We start from the raw sequence: 7,125 nt of genomic DNA, 5'->3' as shown, positions 1-7,125 counted from the left end.
TTTTTTATAAAAAAATTATTTTAAATAAAAATTTGCTTATTTTTAATTTAAGTTAAGAAAACAATTGTCCTCACAATCGAAGCAAATCTACTTTACCTGGCCTAATATATTATCTATAGGTTTGTCGCAGCCCCCTAAAACATATTTGCAGTATGTTTGTTACCACCTTAATTTATACTTTCCACATTTGTCCTATAATTATTTTGATTATAGATTATTGCGACAAATAGGTTTTTGTGTGATATATAATTCATTTGAGGCAAATTGCTTGCTGATTTAATAATATACAAAGTTTGACCATTATATTGTTCATTCAAAAAAAGAGAGTGAGAGAGAGAACAGAACAAGAAATTATAAAAAAAAAAACTTTCGACCCAAAAGTGCATTTAAGCACTCAGATATCCTCTGTTGCTGTCAAGCAAAGAATGAAATATTTACCGTTCAGCCTTAGAACACATATACAAACTCACACACATATGTAATTCACACACATACAGTTAAAGGAGTCATCATAAATACTTCTTGCGCACATACTTACATTTCAGCTTGATTGAATATTAATACAATTATCTGTCCAAACTGAAATGGCTTGTTACAATAACCAAACATAATAAAAATAGAAAATTCTAGGGCAAAAATGCAGGGCAAAAAGTTTCCCTAAATTGAAGTGTGACTTTTGGGGATGAGTTGAGATTACAAATAATTATTGACTACGCTACCCTTACAGTACATGGTAAACAAAAAATATAGATAAATGAGTAAATAAATATTTATGATGCGTATTAGGGTGGTTCTTAATAACATATAAATTAGGATTATGATTGAGAAATCTTAAGGCTAAAATGAAATTTGAGATCTGTGCAGACCACAAAAATGCATATAGAACAACTAATATAGACAATTTTGGATAACTAGAGTAAAATTTTATTTCCAAATTCAAATATGTATTTTAAGCTTTCAGTCAGCACCAGAATTTATGTATGACTTTAACTAGTTCAGTAGTATTACTCTGATTTTAACAAAATCTAAAGGGAAAAAAAATATTTTAGAACACACCTATTAGCCATACAACAAATTAGTGGATAATACTTCACATGAAGCAATATAATACAAGGCGCGTTCCAAACCAAATAGGACTTTTTGAATCTAGCGCCTCCTGATGGCGGCAGCTATATATCGACTGATGCATTAGAATCTATGCTATCTTTATCGATGGTCCAGTGAGAATTCCAAAATATTTCATCGATTGTAAGTGAAGTTATTGCGTTTTAAGTGTCAGTATGTTTGTGTTAATGGTGCGAAAATGAGCTTCGAACAAAGAGCCAACATTAAATTTTGTATTAAAATTGGTAAAACTTTTACCGAAACGTTTCAATTGATGAAACAAGTTTATGGCGATGATTGCCTATCCCGTAGCAGAGCACACGAGTGGTTTCAACGTTTTAAAAAAAATTTGAAGGATGCCACCTAATTGAAATTTTTTCAGTAAAAAAATAAATCAATGCTATTTCTTCGTTACTCCTCATCCTTTGCAATTTTAAAACTTAAAATAAATGTTGGAGGTTGCCACATGTTCGAAAAAATTTCATTAAAAAAATTAATATTATAAAGAATGATTGCAATATGGGCATCAAACTAACAAAGTTTATAAGGCCGACAGTTAAAGGCATCATTTAGTGAGGGTTTACAGAATTTTTAAATTATAGATCTTATTTAATGCATTAAATCAAAAAAAATGTTAAAATATGGATATTCAACTGAAGAAAATTTAAATATTTCAAAGTACTGAATATTTTTTTAAAATAGTTGCAACTTAATCAAAAGTAAAAGGTTGCCACCTACATATATATAGTACATATACAAATTTTAAACAAAAATAAAATAAAACAAAAGTTTAACAAAAACTCCATTTAAACACTCACATATCTTGTGTTGCTCTTAAGCAAAAATAAAATAATTAAAATACGAAGAGTTTAAAACTTTATTTTATGAGTGTTGCCACTTGTTAAAAATAAATAAATTAATAAAACTGATCAAATATTGCAAAATATGTAACAAACTGAAGAAATAAATCTAAGAAAGTTTAAATTCAAAAAAATTTAAGAAGTGTTGCCACTTGTTAAAAATAAATAAATTAATAAAACTGATCAAATATTGCAAAATATGTAACAAACTGAAGAAATAAATCTAAGAAAGTTTAAATTCAAAAAAATTTAAGAAGTGTTGCCACTTGTTAAAAATAAATAAATTAATAAAACTGATCAAATATTGCAAAATATGTAACAAACTGAAGAAATAAATCTAAGAAAGTTTAAATTCAAAAAAATTTAAGAAGTGTTGCCACTTGTTAAAAATAAATTTTATAATAAAATTGATAAAATATTGCAAAATATGCAACAACCTAAAGAAATATACCTAAGAAAGTTTAAATGGAAAGTATTTTTGAGAAGAGTTGCCACCTTAATTTTTTTATATCTAATTTATTAAATAAATTTTATAGTAATTACAACACGTTAATTAAACTAAACTGGTTCCAGAAAGATTTTTGTCGCATATATGGTATTTAGAGAAGGGTAGCCACTTGTTAAAAATAAATTTTATAATAAATTGATAAAATTGTGCAAAATATGCATCAAACTGAAGAAATAAAGCTAAGAAAGTTCATATTGAAAGTTTTTGAGAAAGTCTGCCACCTTAATTCTTTTTACATTTAATTTTTAGTATCAATTTTAAAGTACAATACGTTAATTAAACTTAGCAGGTTTCAGAAAAATTTTTGTCGCATATATTTTTTATGCGAACAAATAAATTAAACAAATTTAGATATACAGTTGAAAATTCTAAATATATAATTACAAAATTACAAGTTTATATGCCATTGAGGATCATCTAGCCACTATACAAAATATATACATACATACTCGTATATTTTCCTTACTAACTTAAAACTTCCAACGAAGTTTCGTTCCTTTCTTTCAAGTCTCAACTTTTCCAGAAATTGTAAAATTTTTTTACTAGATAGTTAAATATTAAATTTATTAATTTTTGTGACTTCGGTAAAGCAAGCACAACTTAGCTACAATCCTAAATGTAGGCAATATTTCTTTGTGGTACTATAGTGTTTGATTAAAATGTATCAATATTAAAAAGTAACCCATATTTAAGACCGTATTCAGTATTCAAAAAAAAAAATTAATATTTCCACAAAGTAATAAGAAAGTTATTCTCAATAACTCGAAACTCAATAACTGAAAAAATTATGGCATAAACAAACCGAAAACCGACAAACCGAAATGAATGTGGGTGTTAACCGAATTTTTAGAAATAATTGACATTTACATATGAATCTATTTTATTAGTGTAATAATTTCGCATGTAAAATATTTGTTATTGCATGCACAATACAGTTAGAACGCCTTCGACCGCACAAAATAGCTCACCGCCTGCTGCTGAGCCAGCTTAAAAGTATGCAATGGAAAAAATAGAAAAAGAGAATAAAACCAAATTTGCAATAAATTTCCATTGCTCTGACATCAACAGCGGACCAGCGCAAATAAAATTGTCTTTGAGCTAGATATGCGAGTGTGTGTGTGTAAGACTATATGTGCGTGCGTGTATATATTTGTAGAAATGGCTGTGCGCTGGTATTTGCTAGGGTCCCGCTCGTTTCTAAGCTGGCGAAGACAATCACAAACTAATGCTTATGGCATATAAAATATAGTTAACAGACACACACAAAAGTACACATGCATACATATACATATGCTATGTACTTAGAGCTAAAAATATATGTATATTGTGGTATGTGTAAGTGGCCGTTGTTGGTTCAAGAATCTATAAATAACTGAGCTACCCGCAAGCAGAAGACACATACTACATATACATACATACACATACGTATATTTTGTGTGTGTGTGTGTGTATAACGCTGTAGTTGTGTGTAAACTCTCCGAGCGCCTGTAAGCAGACACCATTTTGCGACAATTCGACGCCTCTCCAGCGTTTACGTAAAGGATTTCCCACTTGAGGTGAGTCAACTAGCTTCTGCACATATTTGCGTATATATATACGCAATTAAAGTTGTACAAAATTGTAGTTTAAAGTTCGGATGCTCGGCTAAAAAAGGTTTTGTGACCCTTAGTAAACCCCTGAGGGAAAAGCTTCGATATGCAACCGAAAGCGGAGATAACAGTTATGATTGGGCTGATATGGAAGACGTTAGAAGACATTTATTTGTTTACTTTCGGTGTTGCTTGATGAGATTAAACACTTCTAAAGTTAAGAGAAATCGCAGGGTTGCTGTTTAGATACAATTAAGGGAGGAAGTTAACCAAGAAAATTGACCTTTTAGGTGGGGAATCTTGTGAGTAGCTCAATATCATGAGAAATGATTACCAAAAACCAGTTCTTTCATTCGACATTACAAATAAATGTTGTTGTTGTCCCGGCAGAAACGTTCTTGATTTCTAGGAATGGCGTCTATTGGACAGTCGGCTACTCCGTAAAAAATCGTGTCCGTTCCGGTTAGTTAGGCCCGAGTAACGTGGGAACTGTCGCAGATTGATCTAACTTGGCTTCGAGTCTCCTTACCTACATCTTCAAATTTAGAAATAGTAATTGGATCTGTAAGCTAGTATTGAATGAACATTGTCTATAGGAATAAACGTAGGGCTAAATAGAATCATAGGACTGATCAGAAGGATGGAGTCATGTGTACACTTGACGCAAATGAGGAACATTCTCCGAGCGTCATTCACTTGGGAGTGACACGGAACGATTCTTTTTTTTTCATATGGCTTAAACAACTGACGACTTCCGGTCTTAGACCAACTAGCCCCTGGGTAGCCTAGAAACATCCCTTTGAAGGCGAGTTAAAGTAAGAAGGCGAAACATCCTTCAGCAGGATGTGCGTTGGGTTTGAGAGCCGCCACGTAAAAAAGCGTGAAAGGGAAACAATAGACTCGGATGGGAGACCCCCTTTTGATGACGACCACTACAAATGCATTGAGGATTACGATTTAACAACATAAATCTGGAATGTTCGGTCCCTTAATTGGGAAGAATTGGCCATTGCCCAGCTGGTTGATGTCCTCGTAAGAGTAAAGGCTGGCATCACCGTCGGCCTCGAATTGCGTTGGACGAGACAAGGGCTGGGACGAGTATATTCTAGTGGCACTACAGTGGTCATAAAAGAGCGCGAATTCGGTGTTTGATTTGTGGTGGAGAGAACCTAGTCCTGACATTCACCTCGATGGACGAATGTTTATTCACAATCCCCGTCTCCCTGTCAAAGCGAAGTTTTTCCACATATCGCCGATTTACGACCCCGCCCCAACGGAAGAGTCAGACGATACGACCAAAGATGGGATCAACGAGCGTTTGCAACGCAACTATGGGTGCTGCCACGATGTCAAAATCGCGACAATAACGCCAGTGTGGGCAAAGAAGGTATCTTTGGCACGAAGGTCAGTAAATTCAGTTTCCATGATGAAACATTCCCAAATGGACTGAATCTGATCTATTTCGACTTTAGGAAAATTCATCTTCATCTACCTGTATGTATCAAGATAGTGTAATAAAGAGAGTGAGATAAACAAGACTAAACAGAGTAAGGTAAAAGATCAAATCCCAGGAGAGAGAGAGTTAACTCAAGAGAGAGAAATAGAGAGGGAAAGAATCAAATCACATTAGAGCGAGAGAGAGATTTCGTTTTCCTAGTTTTTCTTTTGTAAGCAATTTGGATCAAGACGAGGTTACTTCCTGAGCACGCCTTTAAAGAACTTTTTTTTACAAAGATGTAAATAAAAAAAAAAAATACACTCTTTATTATCAAGAAAGAGAACAAAAGAGAGAGAGAGAGAGGGAGGGTTAAACAAGGCTCAAGGGAGATATAGTGAGACAGAGAATATCCCAAGAGGGCGAGAGAGAGATTTGGTTGTTCCAGCAGAAACTAACCTAATTTTAGTTTTCATGTTTGAACGCGTAAACGCACATGAGCAGGGAAGTAAAATATTTGTATAATAAAAAATATATTTTTAATTCTTTGTTTCACTTAACGATTTTCCAAATATTCAACTGCTTTGGATCTTTCATAAAAGGTAGCGAATTTGAATATTAGTAAGATTTTTGAGTGTTCTTAAAACCATTAATTTAAATAGAAATCTTGAAAATCTGTTAAACATATACATATACATATGTTCTTTGTAATATTTTAATAATCCTAAATTTGTAATCACTCACCTTTAAATCACGAATCGGTCGAGTATGATCGGCGATCGGCGTAAGCGTCGTTTTTGTGTGGAGGAAGATACAAAGCAGACGATTTATTTATTAATTTTTAGTTTTGAATTATTATTATTATTTTTTTTTTTTGTTGTAAGTACGAGTATTTAATTAAACGAGTATGTAGAAGTTTAAGAACGAGTGGTAGTAGATATAGAAGGATTCAGGAGTTGTCAGTAGTGTAAACGAACGAACGAACGAACGAACAACGTATGTATGTATGTATGTTTTTTTTTAATTTAATTATTTTTTTATCAAACTTGTACAGGCAATTCAACTAACATCACGAAAGAGTAATTATTGAGTTAACTTCTGTTTTTCTTTACTGTTTTTGCATTGTCAAATAACCAACAAATATATTGATAAGAAACGCAACTACATCGTCAAACCAATCACGGGAAAGAACAAACGACTGGAAACTGGAAAAGAACAGGAACTGAGTTAACGCTACTTAGTATGAGGACCTTGCTGATGCATAAATAGTAACAAACAAAGAAACATAATTTTATGAAAAATGTATATAGTTTTTTTGTTTTTTTTTTTACTAAGAGTAGTGTACATAGTTGAGTATGAGAAAGAGATAGAGAACGAATGAACGAACCCAGTTGATGTTTTAGTTATTTTACATATTTTTTTATTATTTTACAATAATTTTTGTTTACATAGTTTTTGTTAATAATTTTTAATATTTTTTATGTTTTAGAAATGTCTTTTCAACTCCTTTTGTTTTTCTATGGCGATCTATATGTTTCAACACTAAATGAAACAAACTAACTCAATATCAAAGCATGCAGAAGAGCGTTAGAATTAGAGGAGAAGAAAGTGTAAAATTCTTTGATAAGA

General features: G+C 31.9%; 2 protein-coding genes across 5 annotated transcripts in view; one reads left to right on the top strand and one right to left on the bottom strand.

The window, feature by feature from the left end:
* The window catches only part of LOC108966347, a 115,684-nt gene that overhangs the window by 75,676 nt on the left and 32,883 nt on the right, over positions 1 to 7,125 (top strand). The window lies entirely within an intron of this gene.
* The window catches only part of LOC108966435, a 178,051-nt gene that overhangs the window by 168,241 nt on the left and 2,685 nt on the right, over positions 1 to 7,125 (bottom strand). For all 4 annotated transcript variants that reach the window (XM_018929338.1, XM_018929339.1, XM_018929340.1 and 1 more), the window contains exon 2: positions 6,241 to 6,701. The gene's annotated coding sequence lies outside the window, so the exon portion shown is untranslated. The remainder of the gene's footprint in view (positions 1 to 6,240; positions 6,702 to 7,125) is intronic.

Source organism: Bactrocera latifrons, unplaced genomic scaffold (assembly GCF_001853355.1).
Source record: "Bactrocera latifrons isolate USDA-ARS-PBARC rearing strain unplaced genomic scaffold, ASM185335v1 scaffold_16, whole genome shotgun sequence".
NCBI lineage: Eukaryota > Metazoa > Arthropoda > Insecta > Diptera > Tephritidae > Bactrocera > Bactrocera latifrons.
This window is presented reverse-complemented; position numbering and strand designations above follow the sequence as displayed.